Source organism: Harpia harpyja, chromosome 11 (genome assembly GCF_026419915.1).
Source record: "Harpia harpyja isolate bHarHar1 chromosome 11, bHarHar1 primary haplotype, whole genome shotgun sequence".
NCBI classification, from domain to species: Eukaryota; Metazoa; Chordata; class Aves; order Accipitriformes; family Accipitridae; genus Harpia; species Harpia harpyja.
In genome coordinates this window covers 10,016,362-10,026,003 of record NC_068950.1, presented here as the reverse complement: position 1 = coordinate 10,026,003, position 9,642 = coordinate 10,016,362, and the positions used below count along the sequence as shown (strand labels likewise).

At 44.6% G+C, this 9,642-nt stretch overlaps 1 protein-coding gene across 11 annotated transcripts in view; it reads left to right on the top strand.

The window, feature by feature from the left end:
* Window positions 1-1,509: 1,509 nt before the first annotated feature.
* The window catches only part of CEP350 (centrosomal protein 350), a 79,390-nt gene continuing 71,257 nt past the window's right edge, over window positions 1,510-9,642 (top strand). For 9 of the 11 annotated variants that reach the window (XM_052802715.1, XM_052802714.1, XM_052802709.1 and 6 more), the window contains exon 1: window positions 1,956-2,144. The gene's annotated coding sequence lies outside the window, so the exon portion shown is untranslated. Of the gene's footprint in view, window positions 1,681-1,954; window positions 2,145-9,642 lie in introns of those variants that run through there. The other 2 variants (XM_052802708.1, XM_052802711.1) reach the window with 2 other exon arrangements.

The window sequence follows — 9,642 nt, the reverse complement described above, 5'->3', positions numbered from 1 at the left end:
TCCAGCAATAGTAAGCAGTAAATTTAAGCAAACACTAGGTGATGATGGGTAATGTAATAATTTAGTTTGCCCTAGTCTGTGATCAGGGCTCCCATACACTGTAGTAATATTGTTTTCATTGACTGAAATTGTCGTTACTTTACAGTCTTCTCCTGCATTTGGGAGGAGCAGGTTTGCTCTCTGAGGACCCAGGAGGGGATTAGGCACTATTTAACACTTTTTCTCATTGGAGCTGTGCTCATCTTTTGGTGTTCATGTCTATTTTCCCTCATCTGGCAAAACAAAATTGTTTTCAAAGGTTTAACCACTGACATCTCAAGCTTACCTTGTTCAAAGGAGGTATGCTTAAGCTGGAAAATATACTTTCTAATTAGTTTGTGTATGTAAAAGAACCAAATTAAGGTTAAATGGGCATCCTGTAATTGTGACTTGATTAAGTTCTGTGTTGCCTAAGCTTCACAGCTGTAATGGTCTCTCTGTTTAGGGTGTTTGTATGGTGTTCCCATATTGGAATAATTTATATGCAAAATGTTGACCATTTGCAGGAGGAGAGGGTATGTAAAAATAGTTTAATGCTTTTTGGCTAAGGAAAAAAAAAAAGGGGGGGGAGTTCCAGTAGTTTTAGTGATCCTTTAGGGGTTGGGGTAGATAACTTTCCGCCCCCGTGCTCCCCCAGGAAATTTGGCATCTGTACTCAAGCAATCATACTAATCACTGAAAACTAGACTCCGGTGAAGTTGTAGACAAGCCCTGAAGGAGACATTCCCAAAATTAACTGTAGGAAGAATTTCTTTTTTGCTATTCTAATAACTTTCCTTCTGCAGTGGAAATAATTTTGTTATAGCTGGGATAACATCTTAGACCTATTTTTGAAGCGTGGGTGGTTTTAGTGCATCTTTGGGGTGGAATCTATGCAATGGAAGATAGTACACTAACAAACTCTTCCGGGTTTATAATGACTGTTAAAAGTGAAGTTAAGCTGGTGGTACTCAAGTCATCTCTGTGAAGTTTTGCAAATGTTATTTAAACTTCAGTTGGCAGCTGGGAGACTGTAATCAGAGCTGCTTTCATTTTCAAAAAAACTGAAATTATATTTTTATAAAGATGACTTAACTATGAATACAGATGATGAAAAAGTGGTGCCCTAGTTTCGACTGGAGCTGCTTCAGGAATGCCAGCATCAGCGTTGGCACCGCTCTGCAGCGGCGTTTTAATAAACATTGCGAAGTCCTGTTCTTGCATCAAAACTGAGAGCTCTGCCACAGCTCTTTATTTTTGCGCGATTTGCATGTGGACTGGACCGGCAAGTCAAGCCTGCACAGCCGTGAGGTGGGGGGGGGGAAGCTTTGAGGAAAAGAGTGGAAAACGACATTTTTCTGAGGTTGAGGGAGGGTCTGGCGCCCAGAGCAGTGTGAGGGCTCGAACCGCCCGGGCCCGTGGGGTGACAGGAGGCCCTGCGGGGCGGCGGCAGGCCTGCCCGCCCCCGCCCCGAGGCCGGCGGCCGCCTCGCCCGGGGCCAGGCGCGTCGCTGCGTGGGATTCTCGGGCACCATGAAAGGTGCGCCCGGCCGGCGCCGCCCTCAGCCCTTCCCGCCGCCCGGGGTGCACCTGCAGCACGGGGCCGGGGCCGCGGCGCGCCGGGCTCCGCTCCTCACCTCAGCCCGGCCTCGGCTTCAGCAAGGTAGGCGGGCTGCGGGGCCGCTGCAGTGCTGCTCGCGGAGGCGCCCCGGGGAGGGAGAGAACCGCGCTGTCCGGCTCGCCGCCCGTTGAGGCGGTGGGGCAGGGCGGGGAGGCCGCGCCGCACCCAACGTGGCCGCCGCCGGGGATGAGACGCGGGCGGTAGGGAGGGGTAGCGGCGGGGCGCCGCCATGTTGGGAAGGTCTGCGGCGGGCCGGCTCTCGCGAGACTCGGCCGGTCGCTCCCGCCCTGCCCCGCGCCGCCGCTCTCGCCGCCGCCGCCGCCGCTCCGTGTCAGTCGTTGGCCGGTAATGGCGGCGGGCTGGCGCCGCTGAGGGGGCTGCGCGCCGGCGGGGCAGCGGAGCCGAGCTCGGGGCGCCGCCAGCTGCCGCCGCTTTTCTTTCCGCTTGTGCGGCATGTGCCGGGACCTGCCCCCGGGGCGGCGGGTGTCGATCGCCGCCGCGACCAGGTGAGGAGGCGCCGCGAGCGGCCCGTGCCGCCGCCCCAGGCCGCGCTCGGCCCGTCGCCGCTGGCGGCTGCCGTCCCGCTAAGGGCCGGGGCGGGGCGGCGCCGCGCCGGCGGCGGGGGCCGTGTTCGGCCGCTCGCGGGGGCTCGGCGGGCCCGGCCGGCGGCCCGGAGTGCCGGCGGCCGGGCGGTGCTGCCGGCTGTCACTTGGCTCGGCCTCTGCTGGCGCCGCTGCCGGGCTCCGACGTCCGCTGCTCTGCCCGTGAAGTCTCTCTCTCTTTCTTCTCCTAGTTTTAATTTGTTTTCTGCTGCTTATTGTGTCAGGGGGTAGCGGAGGGAGGCAGGGGGGGTGAGGGTAGGGGGGCTCTGGTTTCACTGTTGTCTTTTCGCCTTGTATGGGAGAAACCGCTGAAACCGGGTTTTTCTGTGAAGCTGTGCTGGCTGCGGCTCTCTCCCTGCCTGCCGAGCCGCTGCTTCCCGGGGCCGGGCTGGGCCGGCCCCCGCTCCCCTCGGAAACTGCCCCGCTGTACCGGGTCAGGCTTGTGACGGTGCTTTTAAAGTTTAAATGTACGCTCTGCTCCTGCCTGTGCTGTGGGCTTCCGGGGCTTGCCGGGCTGGGGCAAGAGGACCGGGATCGCTCGGAGCCTGCCGCTGAAAGTGCTTCTTACATCCCTGGGTGACAGCTGCCCCAGGCGTTTTCTGACTTCATTGGTGCCATTCATTCGGGCTGTTGTTGGCATAAAGGTTTTTACACTAGTATGACTGTGGCTCTTTCTGTGGATGCAGTTTTCTGTGATATAATGCCTACTGTTGATGCGTTTCTCTGGAATAGTTTATCTCTTTCTCTCTTTGGATAAAAGCTGTATCTCAGCAGCCAAGCATCTCCTGGCACATTGTGTACGTACATGCAGGTAGAGATTAATGTGTCAAATAGCTTCATTGCGTAGATGAACACTCCAGTGTCTTGCGATTGAAAATCTACAACTTGACTGGTCAGTTCTGTATTTTTGTGATCTTAAACTACTTCACGGGTCTACAGATTGTACAGGCTTGAAAACTTGTTCACAAGTCTACGGTGACCAAAAGCGTAGAGCTTGTGGGACAAACGTGTGTGGAGCTGTAGAGGGTCGGGCACTCGTCCGTTGTTTTGCTTGTGTGCTCATCAGACTGTCGGCGAGGACAGGCCAATTTATCTGAACTGCTTGCTCTTTCGTGTAGTTCTGGTTGCTACAACAGTTTCATTAGGTAATGCTTTAGATAATTAAATGCAACTGAGGGTGTGGCCACACGAACACTGTAAACTGTTGAAGGCTTCAGTTTCTGTGAGTGACGCTACCTTAAACAAAGGTATGCTGCATCCACTAAATAGAGCAACTTAATTTATGTGTAGTAATGACACATTTCTACAAGGGGCCAGGGTACTGCAGAAATTACACTGCTGATTAGTGTAGATCATCTGGTAGACTCCCTCGGCTAGGTGTGGTGGTAACTGAAAGAATGTGATTTTTAAACTATAAAACGTTTTGTTTGCATGGATTTGTTTTATTAAGCTTACTAAGCTTTGGCGCATAGCTTAAGTTTGCCACTGTAGCACTGGGAAGACTTTACAGATATAACAGTCCCAACGTGGATGGTGTTGTTCATGCCTTGAAATAACTTTATCAGCAGTTTGTGCCACCACAGTAAAAGCATCCCTTAAATGGATAAGAATCTAATCTTGGAATTGCTACATCTACTCTAAAGGTTGACTCAGGTATAATGAACTTTCTGCATCTCCTTGCGCCCCTCTACCAGACATACTGCTGGTTTCTGCTAAGGAAGTTATGTTGTATCAAACACACCTGTGGATAAAGTCATTAATGCGATTAGTCTCATTGACTTTAGTGTGCCCAGATGAGGCTGTAGTCCTATTAACATCTTTAAAGTTAGGCATGTGTTTGAAATCAGGAGTGTTAGTACACATAGCACTAGATGTATTTTATAGTGCCAGGTATATGGCAGTTAGGTCAATATGCACAACGTGAGGTGAGCGAGCATGATGTTCTGCTGCTGCTTCTCTTCCCCCACTTTGACCAGTTCTGACATTGACCATGCAGCAACCTGAATCACTTTGATAAACTGGTAGAAAACTAACCCAACAAAAAAAGAAAAAGTGAATAATTTTCTGCTGGGTTAGTGAGTTGAACTGGCTTGTGAGGCAGTCAGATGAGCACTGCATCTATCACAGAGGAGTGGCAAGGTTGCTGGGGAAGGTAGGGAGGAATATATACATTCCTTCATCACTGTCCAGTTGCTAAATCTGCTGAACTCTACCTTAGAAATTTACATCAGGATTGTGACTTGTTTATCAGTACAGCAGTACTGTTTGAACGGTGCTACTGATGTACTTAAACTAATATAATTCATGCTATTCAAACCAATATAAGCTGTGTTAATATGAGAACAGCTATAGTGGTATAATAATGATAACAGAAGGGTTTTGGTAGTTGAGTGCAGAGAGAAAACTTTCCCAGTCCAGTTAATATATTAGGCATGTGGCTGGATCAGAATATCTGAGTGTAAAATTTATCCATAGATGTAAGTGCTTGGAAGTTATATGTGTATCATTGTGCTAATGATATAATGGACTTTAATGGACTACTCGATTGAGAATAAAATTACTTGTATGCGTAAGTCTGAAACCTTTGTCAATACACTGGAGAAAGAATAGAGCAAATAAATTAACTAATCAATTATACTAGGTCAATTGAAACTTACTGAATGCTAACAGAAATTCTGGCTGTGTTTTAGCTTTGTAAAAACACTCCCCACTGCGGGCAAAATTTCACACTAAGTCCAATCCATGGCAGAAGAGTGTAAAAGTTTAAAAAACAGTTACATTTTTCTCTGATATTTTCCAGTCATGTTAACATGATATGTTATGTTTGCTAATAGCAATACGTTGGGAGGAATTGTCGTACCGAAACAGAAAAGTCTGGATTTAGGGTTCAAGCACTTAATGCATTTAATGGGATGGAATTATTTACATATGAGAAAATATTTTATTGCTGGTTTTAGCTAGTTCAAGAAAAAGTGTTCTCAGCAGAGTCCTGGTACCAGTCTTCAATGCCAGGTCAGAGACAGTGCTGGTGGTCACTGTTCTGCTTGTCGTGGGTTTTGTGGTGGGGTTTTTTTTTTGTCTCATGTTGTTATTAAGACATTTTTCAGATGCTGCTTCTGAATGCAGTTTCAGAGCAAAAGCATCAAACTTGAGAAAGTGACATTTGAAACATTTTCTCTAAAGTTTTCATGCACTTTATTCCACTTTGAAAGAAAATAGTGGTCAGTCTGCAGTTGACACAGCTGCAGATGAAGCTGCTGCTCTGCTCATATGTCTTTGGTATTGTTGAACAGTTGAAAGCTGTTGTCTTAATTGCTCAAAATTAGCAGGTCTGGTTCTTGTACTTGGCCAAGAGGATTGCCTGTAAGGTCTAAGAAGACTCCCTCACAGTGGAGCGTTCCTTGTGAGATAAGACAGGACTTGCTGAAGAATTTGAGCACATTCTGCTGAATGGATTTATTATGGGCTGCAAGAATTGAAATCTTCTAATGTGCAGTTTCTAGTAACTGGAGGTGGAATGAGTGAACTTTTGTTTTGAAGGCCAAGGAAACAAATGCAGGAGTATTTTATTTGTTCTTGAAACTAGGGTATGTCACTTACTTTCTTTTCTGTCATAAGTGCAAAGATCTTTGAAGTCAAAGAAAACACAGAACTTCTGAATGGATGGGCAAACCCTCATGTGCATCTCCTTAATAAATGGATGCATTCTCTGTGCCTTTGTACTCTGATTTCTTAACAATGAATCAAGTTACGCTAGCTGTCACAACATTCATTTCAATAGATTTCCTCAGAGTACCTTCTAGCATATGATGCGGCGCAGTAAGACGTTCAATGCATTTTACTTTAAGTAAAATTGCTAATCCATTTTTTTAGTGCTAGGGGTTTTTTTTCATCACTTTTACATCACTTGTGATGAAGCAGAGACACTTTTGCAAGTTGCCATGTCTTTTCATAGCAGAAGGGTGTTGTAAATATCCGTCCTCAGCATACAGTTGGAGAGAATCAGATTCAGTAATGTTTCATTTATAGAAAAATCTTCACTATAGTTTGGATGCAGATTTAGTAGCTGGCTGATGCCAGTGATTTAATCTTAGAGCTCATGAAACATACTCCTATTTTTCTACTGTATTTTCTGATACTTGATGGATGTGTGACTGTTGATGTCGCTCATCTTTCTCATTAACAGTTAGAGGTAGTCACATGTGCTTTGAAATTCTTTACTGCTTTTCTATCTGCAAGTGTGTGGTGTGTCTTGATTGCTCATTTTTTTTGTACTACCTTAATATCCCTAAAAGCTTTTTTATGTTTTTCTAGCTTAAGACAGATCAAATTGTATTGGTATATTTCTTTTACTTTTGAAGCTTTTTTCGTTTCAATTACTGTTTTCCAAAGTCATAATGATTGGAATGTGAGTTCTTCTGGTATGTTTACTGTTTGCATTACAAGACAAAATACTGAATATTATCTAAAATTTTACTCATTCAGAGCAGCTAACATTCACAAGCTCCTTGGGCATTGTTGGTGTTTGTTACTTCCAGCTTTTTCTTGCATCAGCTTTACGTAATTGTGTCCACCGTCCTTACATACAGCCTCATTCTTGGGGTGTAATGCAATCTGGACCGGTAAAATGTTTCTAAGTCAAATAGTATCAGCAGACAGTCAAATTAAATAACAGCAAAACTACCTATAAAGGTACTCTGCATAGTTTGAACCCCATTGACTCTTTAGCTCAGCACCACTTAAAAATCATGAGAAGAAAAATTCCCAACTTTGTAGCAGAAGTAATTTTGGAGGAGCAAAGCAGAGATTACAGACTTGAGATAATATGGTGGAGAAGTGTTAAGATGAAGTTTGTGTCCGTAAAGCATTGTGCAGTTGGAGTTGTACTTGGATTTTGAATATTAACTTTCTTTCAGAACCTTTGCTCCTGAAATACATTTCATTGCAAGGCTTATTATATAAATGAGCATTGAAAGAAGGTGGGGGGAGGACCCGTTTGACTCTGCAGTGTCACCTATTGATTCTGGAGATGCGGCACTTTTTTGACAAATACATCATACATGTTTGTTGCGCTGGAACTTGTCCTCAGTCTTGAGGAAGGTCAGTAAATCACCTGCATCTAATTGCTTTGGGAGACAAAGTTTTCTCAAAATATGTTAAGGCCAAAAAAAAAAGTATGTTACTCTTGTATCAAAAAGTATTTTAAAGGCCCATAAACATAACCAAAAAAAGTCTTAGAACAATGTATTATGGGTATTTTTAGCTGTCATTTAAATGGGGTAATGTGATATGGTAAAAGCTTGGATTCCAGACAAAAGAGTAGGTAAAGGTATTTGTATTCAAGACTCAAGCATATAATCATAAATTGTATTCTGTGGTATTTGAGGAGACATGGAAAGTGTTTCTGGCATCTTTAAATAGAAATTCCATCACTTTCAGTGGGCTGGCTCAGAAAAATAGTTTGCTTGACTAGTTCTGATTGTCTGTCCACCTGTGTATGTCCGTTACTGCCACTAATGCAGAACTGTAGCTGCACAGAGGGGAGCTCCAGAGCGTCTTTAGGCTTCAGAAGTCAACTTTCCATTATTTGTACATGGAAACTTAAAATATTTTTGTAAACAGGAAAAAACATCCCTAAAACCTTTTATTTGTCTCTGTGCCCATTTCCCCCATGGACAAGTTGTCTGCGCTGTGGGAGGTGTGGGTGCAGTGGGACACACTGGAGCAGGGCATATAGACTCCTGTGGTATCTCCACAGGTAAGAAGGTGGTGAAGGGAATGGTTCTTGTTTTCCCCAGTCCTACTCAGTCTCCTCAAGGTGAAGGCAATAGCAGTTTCAAGCATTTGCTCTTGGGGGACGACTGTAGATTATGATACGTGACAGCATCTCGTATAGGACTGGGACTGGTCTGGCTGTTCCCCAATGTTTCCATTTCTTCTCATTCTGCTTGCATGGAGGTTGTAGCTAAAACTAATAAAGCAAAAAGAACAAAAAAGCTACTTCTAGACCATACCAGATTCCCAGTCCACTTTGCTTTACCACCTAATCCCATTGACTTTCTGCCTGAATAAGGCAAGAGAGACCAAGGCATAAAGAAAGGAAAAGATGACTTCTTCTATTGGCACTGCTGCCTTACTGTAGCTTAAACCATGTGAAGTGCTGGCCTTGTGTGCTATATACCCAGTTTGTAGCAAAACCTGCCACTTCGGGGGTTAAACTTTTAAGAATATCCCATAGAAGTCAATAATTTGTTTCTTTCCCTACTCTTAGCAAAGCTTTATCTTTTCTTTTGTGGTATTCCTTTCATTTGGTAACCCTTGTGTTTTTATAAGAAACAAAGTCTTGAGGAATACTGTTCCCTATGCATACTCGGGTTTTTTTGCATAACCACTAAACGTTAGTGAAAATAACAGTGGGTGATCTCTTGCTGACATCCTCTGCCCTCTCTGAATCTGTATGGTTCAGTTTCCTCTCCCATTTCCTTGTTTCAGTGCCATGACTTCTGAGTTTCCTCTTTCCTTTTCTTATCAAGATTGTGCTACTAAGAAAAAAAGTCGTATTGAGGGTGCTTGAAAAACTCTACAGTTGGGCCAATATACCAGTTTCTTTTCTTCCATTTTGCTGCTCTGTGCTGATTCTTCAGAAGTTCATTCAATCTTTTTCTCCTTCCTGTCTTTCTCCATTCTCTTCCTTTTTATATCCTGCTTCTCTCACCACTTTTCTTTCTCTTTCTGCTGCCCTGTTTTTCATCTCTTGACATTTTTGTGTACCTTTGCTAAGCATATTCTACTTTCATATCTCCTGTTCCTTTTGAAATGCTTGAAATCCTCTTCCTATGTTGAGTTGTTGTTTTGCTATCTGTTGTACCTTTCAATGCCATCCTTGGTATGTTTGGTAGTAAATGTAGTGCTGGTTTCTCATCTTTTGTATTTGGTAGCGGTTTTTTCTTCGCTTCCATTTCCTCCTTTATGGTGTCTTCTCATGCACTTTCTGATCTGTCAGTTCTCTTCAGTGTCTTCCCCTAGGAACAGTGTTTGTAGAAGAGAGTGGTGGTTGTGTCTGTGTCCCCACCCCCCAGTTTCTTCCAGGAGTTTGGAGTATATCCTTTCCTTGGTAGTTTCCTCTTAGGTCCTTAACTGCAACAGTTCTGCTGTGCCTTCTCTTGTGTACTTTGGGGTTTTTTTGTCTTGGGCAAATGAGTAAAGAATGAGATGGGCATTTGAGATGGGATTGAAATGTCAGAACACAATGGTGTTTGTATCTCAACCATTCACCCAAGACAAGGCTTGGCAAACCAGCCTTGAATCAACCTGTGTAGGATGTCTGTGTCTACCAGTGAGCAATCAAATAACCAGGAGAGCAGTTCTGCTGATTCTCCAGTCTTCCACCTTTTTTCAACAA